Below are 23,085 nucleotides of genomic sequence, written 5' to 3' on the forward strand. Positions count from 1 at the left end.
TTGAGATTCTAAGGCAAATCCATTCAATTTACTGGCTTAAAGGTGCCTGTAAATGTGTGTGAATTGCTAGATCATTGAGATTCTAAGGCAAGTCCATTCAATTTACTGGCTTAAAGGTGCCTGTAAATGTGTGTGAATTGCTAGATCATTGAGATTCTAAGGCAAGTCCATTCAATTTACTGGCTTAAAGGTGCCTGTAAATGTGTGTGAATTGCTAGATCATTGAGATTCTAAGGCAAGTCCATTCAATTTACTGGCTGAATCTCACTAACAAATTTTCACCTAATTTAAGGTAATGAATAGCTTGCTTCTACTTATTTATACCTATGTCTGCAGTAAACAATCAGGAGATCAATCAGTATTCAATAAACGCAACCTAAGTGCATGCTAAAACTCAATTTTTTTAAATTGCTTACAATAATAAACTGACTAAGTACATTACAGACTAAAGTAACAATAAGTTTAGATAGAGATGTCTGTTAAACATGCATAGTTCATTTCATATCAATCTGACAAATATTAGAACAACAAAGATATGACAAATATTAGATCAGTAACAAAGATATGACACATATTAGGCCCATAACAAAGATAGGTCAAATACTGGACCAATAACAAAGATATGACAAATATTAGAGCAATATAACAAAGATAACAAATATTAGACCAATATGACAAATATTAGACCAATATAACAAAGATATGACACATATTGGACCAATAACAAAGATATATGACAAATACTGGACCAATAACAAAGATGACAAATATTAGACCAATATGACAAATATTAGACCAATATAACAAAGATATGACAAATATTGGATCAGTAACAAAGATATGACACATATTAGGCCCATAACAAAGATAGGTCAAATACTGGACCAATAACAAAGATATGACAAATATTAGAGCAATATAACAAAGATAACAAATATTAGACCAATATGACAAATATTAGACCAATATAACAAAGATATGACAAATATTGGATCAATAACAATGATATATGACAAATACTGGACCAATAACAAAGATATATGACAAATATTAGACCAATATAACAAAAATATGACAAATATTGGACCAATAACAAAGACAGGACAAATACTGAACCAATAAAAAAGAAATATGACAAATATTAGACCAATATAACAAAGATATTACAAATATTAGACCAATAACAAAGATATATGACAAATATTAGACCCAAAACAAAGATATATGACAAATATTAGACCAATATGACAAATATTAGACCAATATAACAAAGATATTACAAATATTAGACCAATAACAAAGATATATGACAAATATTAGACCCAAAACAAAGATATATGACAAATATTAGACCAATATGACAAATATTAGACCAATATGACAAAGATATGACACATATTGGATCAGTAACAAAGATATATGACAAATACTGGACCAATAACAAAGATATATGACAAATATTAGACCAATATAACAAAGATGACAAATATTAGACCAATATGACAAATATTAGACCAATATAACAAAGATATGACAAATATTGGATCAATAACAAAGATATATGACAAATATTAGACCAATATAACAAAAATATGACAAATATTGGACCAATAACAAAGACAGGACAAATACTGAACCAATAAAAAAGAAATATGACAAATATTAGACCAATATAACAAAGATATTACAAATATTAGACCAATATGACAAATATTAGGCCAATATAAGAAAGATATGACAAATATTAGACCAATAACAAAGATATATGACAAATATTAGACCCAAAACAAAGATATTACAAATATTAGACCAATATGACAAATATTAGGCCAATATAACAAAGATATGACAAATATTGGACCAATAACAAAGATATATGACAAATACTGGACCAATAACAAAGATATATGACAAATATTAGACCAATATAACAAAGATGACAAATATTAGACCAATATGACAAATATTAGGCCAATATAACAAAGATATGACAAATATTGGACCAATAACAAAGATATATGACAAATATTAGACCAGTATAACAAAGATGACAAATATTAGACCAATATGACAAATATTAGACCAATATAACAAAAATATGACAAATATTGGACCAATAACAAAGACAGGACAAATATTGAACCAATAAAAAAGATATATGACAAATATTAGACCAATATAACAAAGATATTACAAATATTAGACCAATATAACAAATATTAGGCCAATATAAGAAAGATATGACAAATATTGGACCAATAACAAAGATATATGACAAATATTAGACCAGTATAGCAAATATTAGGCCAATATAACAAAGATATAACAAATATTAGACCAATATAACAAATATTAGGCCAATATAACAAAGATATGACAAATATTGGACCAATAACAAAGATTAATGACAAATATTAGACCCAAAACAAAGATATATGACAAATATTAGACCCAAAACAAAGATATATGACAAATATTAGACCAATATGACAAATATTAGACCAATATAACAAAGATATGACACATATTGGACCAATAACAAAGATATATGACAAATATTAGACCAGTATAACAAAGATGACAAATATTAGACCAATATGACAAATATTAGACCAATATAACAAAGATATGACAAACATTGGACCAATAACAAAGACAAGACAAATACTGGACCAATAAAAAAGATATATGACAAATATTAGACCAGTATAACAAAGATATTACAAATATTAGACCAATATAACAAATATTAGGCCAATATAACAAAGATATGACAATTATTGGACCAATAACAAACATATATGACAAATATTAGACCCAAAACAAAGATATATGACAAATATTAGACCAATATGACAAATATTAGGCCAATATAACAAATATATGACACATATTGGACCAATAACAAAGATATATGACAAATATTAGACCCAAAACAAATATTATACCAATAATAAAGATATGAGAAATATTAGACCAATATGACAAATATTAAACCAATAATAAAGATATGACAATATTAGACCAATATGACAAATATTAAACCAATAAGAAAGATATGACAAATATTAGATCAATATGACCAATGTTAGACAAATAAGATATGACAAATATTAGACCAATATGACAAAGATAATTTTGGTTTTGAGTAAGCACACAAGTTGAGGAGTTTCAAGTTTAAAGACCAGATCTCAAAAGTGCTAAAGTAAGACTGAAGTAATATTCATTCCAATAAGTACAGTTTAACCCATTTGGAAAGTTCAACCCAAAAGATATGAAAATTTTCCCTCTTTAAAACAGTGGCTATGATTTATAATCCTGTAAATTACATGATTTTAATGAATATATATTGCTCAGTTTTATATTTTTTTCCATTTGGCAAGATGATTTGTGTAGTGAGTCATAAAATATACTGATAGTGATCTAGACATAATTATTATGCTAAATTTATGATGAATGTCATAACTGCACAGTACAGTATTATGGTCTACAATATGAAGATCATGGTTGATGAAGGCTACAGTATTGTTCCTAGCCCAAGTTATGAAGGGGTTTTATCCCCTGCCCCCCAAGGTGGTGCCATGCCCTTTGACGAATGCCTCCTGGCTCCTTTGGGTGAGCCTTCTTCTAAAAACCCTGAAATTCAATTATATATGAGCATCAACCTATAAAATCATTTACCCATAATTTTCACTTGCAGTGCAAATATTATCTTACAGGCACCAGTCACACATTTTTGTTACGAGAGTTTAATGTACCTCAGAAGAAATCTTACTGCACTACAAATGCTCTTCACAGGAAAACATCACTGACTTGTGGTCTGGGGACAACAATGGCCCATCCGGACTATTTAGTTTTATCAAAGAAAGACTCAGACCCAATTTTCCACCAATTTATAAGATGGCTGCCTGAGTCAGTGATAAGCACTAACGACTTTTTCACTAATAAACATGGTGGCTCCCCCAAGCGAATCTGCTCATTTTCCAAAAATGGGCCCAACCCTATTATTTTTACACAAATTTAACAGTGTGGACCAATGATTCCTTAATGGCCTCTGTACACAAAAAATTCAGATTTAAGAAAATTAGTATCTACTTCCCAGTTTCACTACATCTCAACTTGTCTTTATCAAAATGAGATTTTTTAATACCTTTCTTACTGCTTATTTGGCAATTTTCTTTGACCATTCACCAGTCTTGATTTGATCTGGTGTTTTATGGCACAGCAACATAAATAGGTTATTTAATGCTGAGGCAATGCAAGTAAAATGCCATGCACAATGGTACCCAACACTGCGTGACCAGTAGTAACATCTGCAGCTAGAACCCACACCCTTTCAGACACAAGTATGGCAAGCAAACCACTGAACCATGGTGGCTAATGCCACAAGTTGTTGCCTAATATAACATATCAAGCATATTCCACATCCCTGAACCACAAGGGGATTCATCCATCATCATGGGTCAGAATAATGACACAAACGTATCTTAAATTCTCATGGCAAGTTTTTGCATGAACTTGGAGGATTTACTCAAATCTGAGCAATGTCTCTGCCTCTTTTTTCAACAATAAAGATCCCCATTTGTATAATGTTAAAGTGTTACTATTTTTTTCATCCATTCTAATATACTTACTACTAATTTAAAAAAATACATAGTCCAAAGTACCACCAGGAAGATAATGTAACATCTTGATCTGAGGAGAAATTGAGACATTTAATGAAACACGGGTCAGATTTGAATCATCCATGACTTTTTGATCATCTCTTCTAACGGATGTCTCCTATATACCTAACACTTGTCTTTTAAACAGTGGAAATTGACTTTGTTCACAGCCCCCACCCCACCCAAGGCAAGCTTACATTGGATAGTAGTTATGAATCCTTTTCCTCAGTTCACACCCACCTCTATACAACTAGCTGGCCACTATCTGCAAATGGAGCCTACCCAACAAGATTTTGATAAATTGGCTGTGATGCATTATCCACATAGCATGTAACATGACTGTGGCCAACTGTACTGAGACAATCACCATATTAAGGAAGCATAAAATAACTTTAGCAAAAAAGTTTAAGCTCAGGTGTGAATGAGCATATAGACATGCACAATGGATACCAAAGTGAGAGCGGTATGATCAACAATTAAGGACAACTGTCCATAAAATACACAATTTACTGACCCTTAGGACACCTGTCCATGAAAGACAAGTTTGCTGCCCATTTTTGACAAGTTGTGTCATAGTACTCAAATCTTAAAGAAAGTGGGATATAAGGAACTTATCATTGATCTGTGTTGGCATCATAGGCATGGCAGGTGAATTCACTCATATCTGTAATGTGCCTTTTTCAATCCATTTTGTGGGTTTCATACAAATCACACATTAAAATGGCGAAAGTAAAAATGTCTTTGCCATAAATGTACTGGTGTCTGTTTCCCAAAGGCATGTCTAGAAATGAAGTCCTGACAAAAATTTATTAGCTAAACCACAAACAAATATATATACCCATAAAAAAAAATAATGAATTCGAAATACTGTACAGAAGGTTTTTTTTAATATCAAATTTGGTGAATTTTTTTCTAAACATGGGAACATAATTTAGCTAGTGATTGTGAATCTAGAAATTTAAATTTTCATTACGTGATTTATTTTGCTATTCTCACACGCAGGGAGCTAAATCACTAAAATTTCTCCAGGCACAAACTTCCTGCTATTCAGCAATTTTCATTTAATACTCAGCTTTGCTGAGATGAGATATTGTGTTGTACAGAAAAACTCAAAGGTACAGCTTCTTTTGTTAAATAGCAGCTAACTAGTTCACATCTGCAAAGACTATGTTTCCATAAGATTCAAAATCAATGGTGTTTTCCTGTATTTTTTTGCAAAACTGCAAACTGTCATCTATGACCACTTCAAAATTTCAATCAGAAGCCAGGTTCCATTTTCACCAACACTGGTAAAATGAAGCCTGTAGATTTAAAAGTTCACCAATTTTATGTCAGATTTAAATTTCAGCTAATCAGATCACTGGATTTTAGACTTAATTTTAATTTCAGACTTTTGCCAGTGAAATCAAGGTCAGCTTTTAAGTAGGAGTGCATCATATTAAAAGGAAGTCATTATCACGTTTTCTAAAATAACATCGTTGAATGACGTCAAAGCCAACAAAAGTCATTTTAATGTCCAACATGGAAAAGAGGATTATCCCTGCAGCGACAACTGATGCTACTGACCAAACAATGCCTAATCCTGGATGACAAGCTTCCCTAAGCTCCAAAGCAAAGATCTCTGGTGTACATTGTTTACCTACAGTCAATCCATTTCCTTGCCAATAAAATTAATAATTGACCTACCGCATATTGACATGATGTGAAAACAGGGGCGGACAGTGATGGCCATTCACTTCAATGACACCTTTGTGCTAGTGGATAGAAATAACTGTTATACTCAATCATACCCAGTTTTACCCAGCTCTTATACTTAATTACTACTTAAAATACACACTATTTAATATATCCAATATATACGTTCCTATAAACTCCAACACTTTAACAAGAGTCACTCAAAGAGACTGATGCTCAATGGCTGAAAAGTATTTCTAGGAATTCAGGAACATTTCATCTTTTTAACTGTCAAGTACTAAAACCAAAAGACAAGTGTTCAGACTATTCTCGAGCCAATTAAGATTTTTGTGGTAGCTACTGTTGCAGTCATAATGGATGTAACTTCTGCACCATTTTCATTTAGGGTAAACTGGATACCATTAAAAGATGTTTGGTGGAAACCCCATGTTGATATGACTATTCAATAGAAGTTATGACAAGAGTTTCATTGTAACTGCCATATTTGACATCAAATTAGCACCATGATCATTCAGGACTGGATATCACATTTAGTCTTCTGGTGAAAATCTCATTTCAAAATGACTTTCCATTTAGAAGTACCAACAATAAGATTTTCAAGATGGCTGCCATGGTGGCCAAACTGGACTATAAGACTTTGGTGAAAACTCAATTTTGATGTGATGTTCCATCTAGGAAAAGCAGAAATAAAATTTTCAAGCTGGCCACTAAGGTGATTAGACACCAGATCTATATAAGTTTTAATTAAAACCAACCAGACACAGTAATAAGTCTTGCAGGGAAAACCCTATACTGATATGACTTTTACTACAGGAGGAGTCGTGATAATGAAATTTTAAAGATGGCCACTAAGGCAGCCATAATAGATGTCTGACTGGAATTATTTTCATTAGGCCCTACTAGACATCATAAGAAATATTTTGATATGACTGTCCATTCAGGATGAAGAACAGGAATAAGATTTTCAAGATGGCTGCCATTGTCGCTATATTGGATGTCAAAAAGGCAGCATGTTTGTATTTAGGACCAATCAGACATTATAAGAAGCCTTTTAATCGATATGACCATCCATTAAGGCAGAGTAGCATTAATAAGATTTTCAAGCTGTTTTAAACTAAACTTTGGGATGAATCTGTGTAAAGTTTCATGGCATGTGAATCAGCTTTATCACTATAGTGCTGTGACCACAGTGTATGACATATAGTGCTTGCTTACATGTCATCAAGGGAACATGTGCCTATACAGTGTGTGTCCTCAGAAACCTTTTGGTTTAATGAGTTTCTCAGATTTCATCCATAATGAGATGCAATTAGTTACATCCATTTAGTTTTAACATAATGTCAATTGATCATAGCCTAATTGACCTTTTATTAATACACTGATCTTGTTTCTGTTGACATTTGTACTGTGTTTACACTAATTTCATTTTAACAAAAGCATTTGTTCTTTTATATAAAATTTACATGATTTGACATGATGTGAAAAAGTTGTTTTTTTGCTGGTCTTGGTGAGGAAAAATGTAAAAGTTGTGGGTGACTCTGGGTCTTGTTTCAAGTTCCAAAGCTAGTTGACTAAGAATTATTTAAAAGCACATTATTGGACATTAATTATAAGTGGATCATCCTTTGTTCTGCATAGCCATTGGCACTATATTAAAACAGTTAACTTTAAAAGCCATCACCTCAGTCAAGTGTAAATGTTACTGATTTACCTATTGATTACACTGGTCTTACTTCACATGTGACCCTAAGCTATTTTGTGACCAATGGTTGACCTCATATCTGAGATTTGGCATCAACCTGACCATATTTTGAAAGTTTCACTTTTATGAGGTTCACTTCAGTGTAAAAATTCTTTGTCAATTTTGAGAATTGAGGGGTTTTGGTTTATTGATTAATTTTTTATGTTTCTTTTTGAAGTTGAATGTTATTTCCCAGAGCAAGATAGGCTACATACGGCAACCAGTATAAATGGTAGAGGAAGAACCTTGTAAACCCCCCTCCCTGTTAAGAACCACAGATGCATGGGAAATTACTCAGAGCTTTCTCACCCACACTGGCTGAGACTGAGACTTGAATACATGTGTACACATTATGTAAATTAAAACACGGACAGTGAAGTTTTTCTCTAAGGGTGAGTTCAGTATAGCAAGGTTTTCTCTAAGGGTGAGTTCAGTATAGCAAGGTTTTCTCTAAGGGTGAGTTCAGTATAGCAAGGTTTTAATGCATAGATGGATGGATGGATGGATGGATGGATATGCATGCATGTATGCATGTATGTATGTATGTATGTAATACAAATAATTAATTTTAAAAATCCAAAGAATATGCTTTAAGAGCTGTTGGTTAAAGAAGGACCTGGCAATCTCAGAGGACAATAATATTTGACTGGCAACAGTAAGTAATAAAATGGAGAAAACAATAATATATAAAGTATTCATTTGCTATGTAGCAAGTAAACAAATGATATGCTTTTGACACTTTTATGCAAAGACTATAAAACATGCCAAAAAAATAATTTTTCACTGATTGAGGAAAAACTACAGGTAATAAGTCAAGTTCATTGACTACCAGGTTTATTTTTTCACAGAAAACCTAAAAATAAATGATATGCAAAACATTCAAAAACATCACCAGGGTTATAATGAAAATAATATATAATTGTTAGTAATTTGTGTTATCCCCATTTTCACCAACAAAATTCAACAAAAGTAATTCTATTCTACTGAAACTAGAATGCATAAAGTTGTTCAAATGTGACAAATGGCAAAGTGAATTAACAATTCTAATCAAGTATCTAGACAAAGTACAGTAGAAGAACAATAGATTAATCAATTAGTTGAGAAATAAACATAATTAAAGTGTTAAACAAATGTCAAAATTTGAATTTAAAACTGAGAAAAAAAATCACTAAATCAACATCATACATTAACTCTCTCTCAAAATGAAGTTAGTGCCAAACATGTAAATAATAATTTAAAACATGTAAATAATAATTTCCCTTTCTTTACACATGTTGCATTAATGCTTTTTTGCAAGTGTAAATTAAAGGAAATGACTCTATACACTGTGAATCTCAATATAAATTACATAACATTTAGATTTTCTAACACTCAAGAGGCCCATGAGGGCCTGAATTCATTCATCATGATCAAATGCAGAAGTAGTTATCCAAGATATATGTATCAGGAGGATGCTTTACATAGATTTCTTTTCCAAAACTGCTGACTGCATATGTGACTAAAACAATTTGTGTCAAGGTCCATCTATTCTTGTATTTTTACCAAGATGTGATGGTGCACAAGTATCATGTATATATCAACATATATTAATGGCAGGATGTTTTATGTCAAAGGTGGTCAAATTCTATTGCGCAGATATTTTAGATAAAGCTATTTACATGTTTGTCTATTTCCAGTAATGATGGCAATAGTTGATGGTGGATTGGCATCACAATTAAAAAATATTATGGCCCTTGATGCATGACAGCATTCTGTCAAATTTGCTCAAATTCGGCTAAATGGTTTTTGAGAAGGAGTTATTTCATTTAAGTAACAGCACTGATTATGAATCATTATCATTTGTATAAAAATCCATCCAGAATGCTCATGTCAAACTTAGACCAAATCTGTTCTGCAAATTTTGAGAAAAATCAGTTCACAGTTTTTTCTTCTATTTTTCAAAAATCATCAGCTTATTTAATGTCAGATTGGTTGTTGTTGTTGTTGTTTGGTTTAATGCCATTTTTCAGCACATGATAGGCTATGCATGGTGGCCAGTATTAACAGTGGAGGAAGAACCCGGAGAAAACCCTGGGAACAACCACCAACCCACGAGAAGCTACTGGCAAGCTTTCTCACATACCCACATTGGCCGAATCCTAAACTCGAACCCATGCAGACAGGTGAGATGGCAGTGATCCATAACGGAAAGTGCTTTAGACCACTCTGCCACTCGGGGCCCCATGTCAGATTGGCAACATAAACTTGAAAGTTCTCTATGCCAGGATGATTTAAATCAAATCTGGACATTTTTTAATGCATCTTGAAAAGAAGTCAGTGAAATGATTTCTATTTTTAGAAATGTCAGCCCAATTTGATGGCAGATTGGCTTTTTATATTTTACACCCCTTCATGCAAGGATTCTTTCTACCAAATTTGGTCAGATTCTACTGAGCGAGTTTTGTGAGGTTGCTGTTAAAAGTTTTTCTGTATTTAGTAATGAAGGCAACATTTATACAAATATGAAAGATCTTCAAGTCAGGATCTTTCTATCAAATGTGACCGAATACTGCAAAGCAGTTTCTGAAAAGTCATTTTAAAGTTTCTAGTTAACTGCAGATCAGTGTATTCTTTTTACAAGCTGAAAAACCTCCATACATGTACATGTAGTAGGATGATATCTGTCAAATTTGGTTATACATGTATTCTGAAAATGGGTGACCTGCATCATCTTAAAATAAATTTAAAGAAATTTCTGTAAAATTTTACCAATTCTGTTCAACAGTTGATAACAACACAGACCCACATCCAAGCTAGATGGATTCTCACAGCCTCACATGAGACAACTGGATGGGTAAGAATGAAGTCCAGGTATCCAGTGGTAAAGAAGGGGCATGTCATAAACCAGTTCAGACTGACAATACAAGGTGAAGACATACCTACATTATCAGACAATCCAATCAAATGCCTTGGAAAATTGTTCAACTCAACCCTGATAGACAGGAATACTTCAGGTAGACTAATACAGCAGGCAGAGGAATGTCTGGAGATAAACAAATCAGGAATTCCAGGGAAGTTTAAGGCCTGGATCTACTAGCATGGCCTACTCACAAGGCTCATATGTCCATTGATGGTTAATGATCAGTAATGTAGGAAAGTCAGAACAGGTGATAAATAGGCATTTACAAAGATGACTTAGTTTCCTCTATCATTTATCAGCATCATGTTATATGGCAAAACCCATAAACTACAGCTGCCCCTGACATCCTTGGTAGATGAATACAAGGTAGCAAAAACAAGACTTCTCCTGACCTTTGGGATTCAAGAGATGAGAAAATCAATTGTGCAGGCAATGAGGTACAAACTGGAAGGAAATGGTCAGTAAACCAAGCAGTGGATCAGGCAGAGTGCAGGCATAATTCATTTTGCCATTGTAGGTTCAATAATCATTGGAAGGGAAGGATTACGGTTAAGAACAATGCAACATGGAACAATACAAACAAAGTGACAAGATAAATATGGTCAAAGATGTGGAGAAATCAAGATCAGTAAAGGTAGTCCAAATGGGGATCCAAGCAAGTCGGACCAAATGGTCACTAACAGAAAGAAAACTTACTTGGGTAAATATATGGCGATATAAGCCATTGCAGCTGCTGTTCCTGGTGTATGACCACCTACCATTGCCAGCCAACCTAGTAAGTAGAAACTCTTAGAAGAACTATCATGTCAACTGTGTAAAGAAAGAGGAACACTCACTCACATACTGTTGGGATGCCAGGTTGCATTGGCTCTAGTTCGCCACAGGTGGAGACATGACAAAGTATTGAGAGAGATGGCTGATATCCTTGAAGAGAAAGGCAAAAAGAGAGAGTCCAAAAGAAGGCAGGCCACCAGTTTATCCAGTTTGTTAAAAGCAAAAGACTGCAGTGGCAGAGAATGCAGCACTGTTGCAGGAAGCAAAGTCATAGGAGATGTTGGTTGACTTGTATTTCCTGATGTCATTCAGACATTCATCTGCCCTGACACTGGTGGAACTAAGTGTACACAGGAAGAGAGGACAGAAGAAGCTCATGAAAAAAATAGGATGAAATACCACGAGTTGGTAGAACTTTGCAGAGGCTGAGGATGGAAAACATGGTTTATCCCTGTGGAAGTTAGTTGTAGAGGTTTTTTTTAACCTAGTCAGTCTGGCAGATGCTCAGTGTGCTAATAAAAGGGCACACAAGACAGCTGTGCAAGTACTGGGTAGGGCTGAAGAGACAGTTGGCTCTGGTTCCGTTGTGAAGACAAAATATGGCAACCTGCACAGATAGGCAGTAGCACCTGATCACTACTGCCATCTGGAGGGTATTCAATAATAAGGGGCAAAACACCCACAGAAAGATGGACACTCAGCTGATGACATCTGAGGGAAGCAGATTCACCAACAATATATCAAGACTATTAAGAAGCTGTTTATTTTGAGTAATGATGTCATATTGGAGGATGGATCAAATTAAATAAACAAATGTAAAAAGGACTTTATTCCAGAATGGTCACATGCAAGCAGTTTTTAAAAGCTGTGAATAACAATATTATAAACAGAGGATGCAAGACTGGATAATAGATGACACAACATAACTGAAGGAACATCCATAAGGTTAACTGACCATAAAGTGACAAAGTATTTAATAATGGCATTTATGCAGTTAACAGCTTGATTTTATTAAATACTGAGAGATCATATTCTTTCTGGCATGACAAGATTAAATGGTATTGAAAAATTAAAAATTGTTTCAAAAAGTAGAAATAACCACCAACCTGAAATTTAACTGCTTGTCAACACAGATATAACTTTGGCAACACACAAGTTTTGCTTTTTTTAAAACTTGACCTGGATCATTTAAAAACTGGAATTTTATCACTGCTGAAACTAAATGCAGCAGCATTTTATTTATTTTTCATAGGTCACCATGGCTGTGAATTATGGTGCCAATGTCATGTATTACTGAAACTTGACCACATGTAAAAAGAAAAGAAAAATCACGAGGCACTTCTCTGCATAGTAGTTCCCTATGTCATTAAGAAACTGGCCTGAATATAGTCCATCCTCATGACCATTTCTATTGTGGCTTTCCTCATTTTCAATATTCCATATATTCTACTACTATCTCTATTCCAGCCCATGAATCAAAATTATTTAAGAGGAGATGTTGGGATCTGACATGTACTAATTGTGTCCTTTTTTTAAGGTAAACATTAATATCAATTAAGCCAATAACTAAAGAGTTCAAAATGGAGGATATGGATACAATGATATTTATTAATGGGAACCAGAATTTCACTGATAAAAGATTCATAAAAATTATATTTCATATATTTTTGCTGACTGTAAGGAGTACATCCCTCTCCCCCCACCCCACCCCCACACCTTTGTCAGCATATTAAAAACCAAAATACTATAAACATTGCATTCTATGCCTGCTATGTGGTAAATAGTATCAATCATATATCTTTCATATAAAACTCTCTGTTGTTACTCAGTAGTACTAAAATAAGTAGTACTTCTTTTAACTTGTGTACCATGACAATGTTGTGGTGATCTGACATTTGACCCCATCAAAGGCTTTCTTCCTTGCCTCACATGCTAGCCAGCCAAACTGGCTGCCCAAACATGTAAGCCACCAATGAAATTTGGCCAAGGTATATAATAACAATAATAATAATAAAGATTTTATTTTCAGAGGGTGACTCAATTAGTTGCAAATGACAAACTAACCTACCTTGAGGCCTTTTACTGTAAACATATAATATACAAGCTGATAATAACACACACACACACACACACACATATATGCATACACAAATTACACAGTATATAAACTATTCATATAAATGTTACATTGCTTCAGAAATAAAACTGAAGTACAGGAGGCAGGTGGTGTAACATTATTTTAATAAATAAATCTTTTTTTTATGATTTCATCCATCTAATATGACACAGAATTGACTCTTCTTGGAGTCACTGTAACCCTGACCTTTGAAAATCTGAATCCAAATCAACTAGTGTCTTTCTTCTTTCCGAAGCAAGCAATAAGGTACAAGACATAGAACTCAATTATTTTCCAGAAACCTTACTTAAGTCTCAGTGGCCTTGACCTTTCACCTACTGACCTCACAATCAAAAGGTACCTTTTTTGTTTCAAATACAAGCCATGCACAAAATTTGGTCATGGTTTCCATCCCACCATCTAACATACCAGCCATGTGGAATTTTTTGGGCTTTATGGTAATGAATTTATGTCTCAAGCCATTAATAAAAATTTTATGTTTGTCGTTTACCAGCCCACCCCTGTAAAGGCTGATTAGGTAGGTAGGAGTAGTTTTCTTTAAAGGAAAGTCTTGATTGACATGACTTAATGAACTGGCAGATTTCAGACAATGATAAAAACAAATTATAAACCTGTTAAATTTTTACTGGATAGGATCATTTTTGATAAGTTGGTCACAAATGGCAAACAAACCTAATATATGTTAAGGTCTCATTAGGGTTCAATGAGTTACAATAAACTGGTCCAAGTAGCTGAAGATATCACAGCACTTAGAAATCTGCAGGAATAAAAAGCTACTGCATCAGTGTCATTGGTGTGTTATAATCACTTTTGCAAAACAATGCTTGTAGTAGAGTAATGGGCAAATACTGTCTTCAAAGGACACTGCAAGCCAAAATGTTTCTGATTCAAAATTTGCCATAAACGTTTTGTGAACACGATGCAGCACACAAAAGCATTTAATGCGGCAAACTAGTCTTCTTGTCTGAAGAGCAATAATCAATATCAACTTGTAAACATGTTTTTCTTTTTAAAGCAGAACTAAATACATGTACTACTAAATTAATCTTCTTTACAAATCTTGGTGAAAGCACATGCTTAATTTGCACACGTACAGTATAAGGCAAATTAAAAGTAACAAATAAAGGATACTTAATTAACTATATATGCATGTCAGTGACAGCAAAATAAATGAATGTGTATATGAATGAAGGTAGCATGTTATAAATTATATTAGCTATTCCTTGGATAATATCAACAAGACATTATTTTGAGATCCATCAGAACACAATCAATACTTCTGTGACAATCAAGTACAAATGACAGAATTAAATACACTGATGAAAGAAAAAATAATCAGATGACTTTATTATAGTGACTAATGAGAACTGTGTAAGTGAAGAAATCTGATCCAATTTAAGATTATGTGTATACTCGCTTGTAAAATGAATAAAACTGCTAACTGCACAGAGCCTGATCTACCACTGCATGATATGTCGGTAAATCTGGGTCTGCAGTTTGTTAGGAGTAATCAGTAGAACAAAAAGCATAGACCCTGATATGCAGGTACATTATGCTGCAACAGATCAGGAACATTGTTGCTTGCAGTTTGACTCCACTTATAAGCGAGTACATATGGTATTTACAGAAATGGGCAAAATGGCATGAATAGATCAAATTATATTGTAGTTTCATGTGAATAAAGAGATAAAATTTTATCTTGAAATAAAATATTTGTATGAGAATTGGAAAGATTCCAGTAGTATTACAAGCCCCAAGCATGTGGCCTCTATCATTTCTTGCCATGTCACATGATAAACATGGTGGACAAATTCCATCAAAACAATATCCATGGGGCTTAAAATCAGGACACAACATGACATAACATTACAACTGAGCACTTGTAATCCTACTTTGGCTGACCCTGTTAAGAGCTCTAAATTGCAGACGTGTGGAATAAAATAAATTACAATCTACAAATAATTCCCATTATATAATCCAACTGCTTATGTATATTAACCTGTATACAAACTATATGTTCTGGTTGCATCCGAAAGATGGCAATAAGAGAATTAATGGTATTAAATACTATAGTGTTCCAACCTATAGCAAAAATGGCAAAACATTAAAATACAAATATTTTAGCAACTTCTTTCACTGACTTTTGTATGACATAAACCATTCAGAGCCCCAAGTGGCCAAGTGGCCTAAAGCGCTCACCATTCCAAATCACATCCATCTCACCTCTCTCTGCATGGGATTGAGTCTCAGGCTCAGCTAATGTGGGTACATGAGAAAGCTTGCCAGTAGCTTCTGTGGGTTGGTGGTTCTTCCTGGGGTTTTCCAGAGTTCTTCCTCCACCAGTTACACTGGCTGCTATGTATAGCCTATCTTGAGCTGAAAAATGGTGTTAAACCCTACAACAACAACATAAACCATTCTGTTTTTCTCTTTAACTTGATTTTGTTGCAAATGTCATGGTCTAGTATTTCCCTATACTGAATGAAGCTGGCAATGTTATTACTTAATCTGCATGTATGGACTTTTGCTCAAAATCACGCATCAGTCAAGACTAAACTTCATTAAATTCAGTTAATTCATGACACCATGATTTGTTAACAAATTATGAGTTCAGTGCATGCAACCTTGAATTTGAGATCCAACAGAAATGTGTATATACATGAACAAAATGACAAAATAAACATGCGTAAGTTTTGTAATATTATTTCCTATACTAAAGGAACGAGAAAAAGATCACTGTGGTGACTATGCTGTTGTAAACTGGGAATGTTTGGATTATCTGCACATTTCATACTATTAGGGTTCAAACCCATGACACTACATACGTATATTGGTCACATGACTTCAAGTAAGAACAACATAAACTATGCAGTGTAGTGAATTCTAATTGTGGGTACACACTCATTTATTAGTAGAGTCAAACAACAGAGATCCAGATCTTTCATAGCACTGGGGCATCCTGGCACAGACATGTAGCATAATGTCCCACCCAGTTACATTATCCTGACACCAGGCTGACCAGTCCTAACACTAACCTCTTAATGCTGAGCACCAAGTGAGGCAGCTGTTAGTATCATTTTTTTAAGTCTTTGATATGACTCGGCCAGGGATCGAACCCACGTCCTCCCGCATCCAAGGCGGACGCTCTAACCACTAGGCCAATGGAGCAGTTGAAGAAGTGATAATAAGATTTTCAAGATGGCCAGAGAACAAGAGCTCTCTTCAAAACACCAAAGCTGTGGTTCTCAATTGGCCTGATCACAGGTTACTTCCCAAACATTTTAATACACTGCTATTTTGGCCACCATAGTAGCTTGAGTAAGGTCAGCCAAATGCATGGTTACCGCATCATAAAGATCTCACTCTTTGTCGAACTTGTTGATATAAAGTCATATTCCAGTCTGATTCAAATCAGATAAGAAATATGGACTCCAGTGTAATAACAAGCAATTGTTGATAGATGCAGGGACATACCATGAACTCACATAGTCTTATGACAAGGTGAGCAAAAAACCATTAGTCATGCATTTTTTTTTTAAAAATGCTTTTATAATTCATTTTTATTGAAGATAATTTTATTTTCATTTGAAATCTGATGTGTCTTTCTCCTGCCCCATTCTTCCCAACAGTATGGGTAAGCTGACAACATGAATCAATTTATTAACATGTACGAAAATTGTTGCAAAAGTTTACTTCATAATCTACATTTTCCAGTGAAAATTTGCCATATCTCCAAAATTAAAAAATAAATCATGTTAAGATTTGATACCATACTAACGTTATATACCCATGCCACTAACTTCCTCACTTAGAATAGCAATAACTTAGGCAAAACCTTGTGTATAACATCATGAAGAACAGAGGCCCGGCATATATATCAGCAATTTCCAAAGAGTGTGTATATGTGCATGCATGCGTACACATGTGATTTAGATTTTTAACAATTTTTCAGTCTTGCCGCTACAATGTCAAGTGTGGCAGTTTACAGTGATGTCCATTGCTGCGACATCATACCACTGACATGTAGCATCATGTCCAACACAGCCACATTATCCTGACACCAGACCGGCCAGTCCTATCACTAACCTCTTAACACTGAGCGCCTAACGAGGCAGCTGTTAGTACCAATTTTTAAAGTCTTTGGTATGACTCTGCCTGGGTTCGAAACTGCAACATCCCGCATCCTAGGTGGACGCTCAAACCACTAGGCCATCAGAGTGGTTCAAAGAGTATCTGACTCTCATTATAATATTAGAGGCAGTAATAATAATATTGTAAGAGTAAATAGCATATATTATAATATTAGAGGCAGTAATAATAATATTGTAAGAGTAAATAGCATATATTATAATATTAGAGGCTGTAATAATAATATTGTAAGAGTAAATAGCATATATTAAACAACCTCTTTCACAATTCAATAAAATCATGGAATGCAACAGGACTACCAAAGACTCCCTTGAGTATAAAGAACTGAGAAAATCTCCCCCCTGCTCTGTAACCTTCACTGGCTACCTGTTCAATCCAAATTACCCATAGATCTTAGACAAAAGGACACCGTGTCCTCATTCAAGAGTGCTCTTAAAACTCGTCTCTTTCGACTAAAAAAACAGACTTAAAGTCTAAATAATGTCTACTTTATTAATTATTGTCAGCATTTATTTTGTTTCATAATTTCATAGTGTTTGTTTTTGTGATTTTATCATTGTACATGTTTTTATGTGTTATTTAATACTGTAAAGCACTTTGAGCTTCCAAAGATTAGGTCTTATACTAAGTCCACATTATTATTATTAATGTTTCTGTTTTTATTATTATTATTTATTATCAACAGAAATGGACTTAAACTGCAGTAAAATCTCACTTAATCAAACAAGCTAATAATTATTGAAGAAAGTTTTCTTTATTTAATTGATTTCAGGTAATTTCCTTTCTCTTCTTTTCTTAAATAAATACAACCAAACATACTTTTTTCTTTAGCAAATAATGAATTTGTGGCACCTATTCATTCAATTCTTTTCCACCTTTCAATTTTTTAATTCTATTTGTTGAATTCTGTGTCCTGTTCTGTTCTGCTTTTATTTGATGCTGAAGTTTGTATCTTGCTTGCAGGTTTTGTAATCCTTTAAGTAAAGCATCACCATAACCTGTTATTTTTAATTAGCTTGTACATTGTACATGTTTTCTTATAGGTTGATGTATTTTTAATTAGCTTGTACACAGTATATATGTTTTCTTATAGGATGATCTTATTTTTAATTAGCTTGTACACAGTATATATGTTTTCTTATAGGATGATCTTATTTTTAATTAGCTAGTACACAGTATATATGTTTTCTTATAGGTTGATCATATTTTTAATTAGCTTGTACACAGTATATATGTTTTCTTATAGGCTGATGTATTTTTAATTAGCTTGTACACAGTATATATGTTTTCTTATAGGATGATCTTATTTTTAATTAGCTTGTACACAGTATATATGTTTTCTTATAGGATGATCTTATTTTTAATTAGCTAGTACACAGTATATATGTTTTCTTATAGGTTGATCATATTTTTAATTAGCTTGTACACAGTATATATGTTTTCTTATAGGATGATCTTAAATTTAATTAGCTTGTACACTGTATATATGTTTTCTTATAGGATCATCTTAAAGTTCTTTACCCTAAATCATGAAGAACAGCCAGGAACCCATTTGGGATTATTCCTGATCAAGCCTCAATGGATAATCCAAGGTATAATGAACATGCTAAATTTTCCTTTGTAATATGTCTCTTAAGTGCAACCGAATTGAATCTAACCAGATAGTTTATTACTTGTGCTTGCAAAAACCTATTTTTAAATTTTAAGTTGCAATAGACATTTAGTAATGATATAATGTCATGAAAAGTGGTGTTTATTTTATGAATGTACTGAGGTTAAACTTTCACAAACCATAGAATTATGAATCTATTTTGTGTACCTATTTTGCATAATGTGTTACTATCTCCGCTTTCCTACATGAAGATCTGACGACGACCAGACGACCGTTTAGGGGTCATGTTCTGGTGACCTTTGAATTAACCAATGGAAATGCAGCTTCAAAAATCTGAAAGTGAAACAAATCGTTTGGTACACATTCATGCTTTTCATCCACAGTGCACTGTCTCCAAACTCAAAGATATAAGACTTCACCTGACTGGTTGATAAAATTAGCGATTATGATAATAACACAGGTTACCAGAACATGACCCCTAAGAGGTCACTGTCGGATCTTCATATATAACAGTAGAGATCTGATTTTAATCAGACTGGTACTGTATCTTATGCATCTTCTGTTTTATCTTGCTTAGTTTACTGTATTTTTTTGTCATGTATCATGTATTCATATACACGTTCACTATACCAAGTAAACACTACTATTAAAATGAGATTAGAACTACCTGCTCCCCTCCACAACCCCAGCCCCTCCCCCTACCCCGCAACAAAAAATTCATCACATGCTTGTAATTGTATAACATATTATTCACAAGACGAGACTGGAAATTAAAATATAACAAACTCAATATATTACATATTATGATACATAATAAGTAAACTCCACATTGAATATATTGCATGTTATGATACACAACACATAAATCCATACTGAATATATTACATGCTATGTCTCCAAATTTATCCTTTTTCTAAAATTAGTATGGTCCCCATTTTATAATTAGTTGTTGTTTTGTTTATTTGTTTTTTAACAGTTGACAATGCATTGTGCAACAATTGTGATGTAGCACTTAACTAATAAAGACATACAGCTTTATACTGTGAACATAAATGTGTTAGCTGTTACCTGATATTTTTAATCCTGTTCCTGCTGTTCAAGGTAATCCATGAAAAAATTGATTATAATTTTTACAACCTCTCCAATATAAGTACATTATCACTGTGAAACTATTCTGACAAGTGAACCATGTATTCAATGCTGATATTTAAATAACAGTGACCAAGATCAACTGTTTCTATGGGCTTTCCTTGCTAGATTGAAAGCTTGGACAGGTCACACAACTAGCATGATGTGTTATGAGCAGTCACTTCCTATACTGTCATTGCTGTAAGGCAACTATATCAATCAGGCCTCAAACTATTATGGTACATCCTATGCACGCCTGGAGCCATATTTACTACTGTTTGAATTACAAGTTACCATAAATATCCCAGGTAATGACCTACTAATAGTAATAATTTTACCTGAGCTGACCCTTATTAATCCAAACAATCATAATGCTGACAGACACTGTCAGGGTCTATGTATATAAATTCCTCTAGCTCCCATAATGATTGAACTAAGTACACTTTTGTTGTAGGGTGATTTATAAAAAAGACCAAAATCACAGTGGTCATCAAGTTATATGTAGAACTAGAATATATATATATATATATATATATATATATATATATATATATCTTTCATAACACTCTGGGACTAAGCATGTAATGGGGGGGACAGGGGGATTAATATTTCAGCTGGCATATTTTTTCATTCTTTTGAACTTTTTAAAATGTTGAACTCAGCCTATTTAATAGATACACTGATAGAAGAAAAAAACATGACACATAGAATAACCTTTCATAAGAGTATCTAAAAAAAAGACAAGAAAAGAGGCCTAAATTAAAGACCAAAGGTTAAAATCAGTTTTTGGAGACATTCATTAAGTGGGAAAAAAGATTAACACAGTGCTGCTTTTTCCCCGTTGATTAATAACCAACTTACAAACACGTCCTTGACTACTTGTACTTAAATGCTCCTCTATAGCGTAAGCCCAACTGTGAACAGAATTAATCCAGATCTACCACTGCATTATGTGCAAAATTATTAGGGTCTATACCGTTTCATTCTACTAAAGGACTTCCAGTACAAACCAAGATCCATCAATGCATTATACACCAAATAATTAGGGTCTATCCTGGTCCTTCTACTAACGATTTCCAGTATAAATCCTGATCCACCAATGCATTATACACCAAATAATTAAGGTCTATCCTGTTCCTTCTACTAATGATTTCCAGTGAAAAACTTAAACCATGACCTGCTGCTGCATCATGTAAGGGCAGAAACGGGTCTATACTATTTGCAGTTACATATATGTTATATGCCAGTAAATACATTACTACATACTAAAACGGAAGGGTGAACTGACCTACTTCCAGTTGGTAATTGCTTATAATGATGTAATTATATATATTAGCAATACAAAACTGAGTCATCTGACTAAACATGCTGCACATATACTAGATATATCACTGATTTTACACTGGTCATATGATAATAAAATATAATTTTGCAGCATCAGAAATGAACACACAGGGATTTTGACAAAAAATGTCTGTACATAAATGCTGTTATTGTTGTTGCTATGGGTTAAACGCCATTTTTCAGCACATGATAGGCACTATATGGTGGGCAGTATATTTGGTGGATGAAACACCTGGGAATAACCACCAACCCAAGGAAAGCTACTTGCAAGCTTTCTCAAATACCCACATTAGCCAAGTGGATACTGAACTATTTTTCCTGCTTGCACCTAAAGGCCTGGAGAGACAAAAAAGTTGATGACCACTTGATTGAGAGCAGTATCCAGCAGTCAACTATTACCTGTCAGACATTCCAATGGACTACTTACCAATCCAATCAACCAGATCTGCAAGTCTTCCAAACTGGACTTGACAACTATGAGAAAGCAATCAGAAAGGAGTTCATGGCAAAGGGACAACTATGCACTCTTGCAACGTAACATGCACCATTTAAAATCATGGCAGGGGGACATCAATACTCTTACAAAACACACAATTTAAAATCAGTTCAGTGGGACACCTGTGCAACTCTTACAGCACATATACACCATTTATAATCAGTGCAGTGGGACACCTCTTACAACACAACATACACAATTTAAAATCAAGGCAGTGGGACACCTATGCAACTCTTACAGCACAGTATATGCAATTTAAAATCATGGAAGTGGGGCACCTATGCAAATCTTACAGCACAGTATAATATACAATTTAAACTCATGGCAATTGGACACCTATATTCAACTCTTACAAAATAAACAATTTAAAATCATGGCAGTGGAACACCTATGCAATTTTAACAAAATACACAATTTAAAATCATGGCAGTGGGACACTTATGCAA

At 33.7% G+C, this 23,085-nt stretch overlaps 1 protein-coding gene across 5 annotated transcripts in view; it reads right to left on the reverse strand.

The window, feature by feature from the left end:
- The window catches only part of LOC149804287 (ras guanyl-releasing protein 3-like), a 269,841-nt gene that overhangs the window by 163,665 nt on the left and 83,091 nt on the right, over positions 1 to 23,085 (reverse strand). For 3 of the 5 annotated variants that reach the window (XM_089938466.1, XM_089938445.1, XM_089938473.1), the window contains exon 1: positions 20,740 to 21,018. The exons of the other annotated variants lie outside the window; for them this stretch is intronic. The gene's annotated coding sequence lies outside the window, so the exon portion shown is untranslated. Of the gene's footprint in view, positions 1 to 20,739; positions 21,019 to 23,085 lie in introns of those variants that run through there. 5 annotated transcript variants of the gene reach the window in all.

This window comes from Sinohyriopsis cumingii, chromosome 2, assembly GCF_028554795.1.
Source record: "Sinohyriopsis cumingii isolate HCF-2022 chromosome 2, ASM2855479v2, whole genome shotgun sequence".
Classification (NCBI taxonomy): domain Eukaryota; kingdom Metazoa; phylum Mollusca; class Bivalvia; order Unionida; family Unionidae; genus Sinohyriopsis; species Sinohyriopsis cumingii.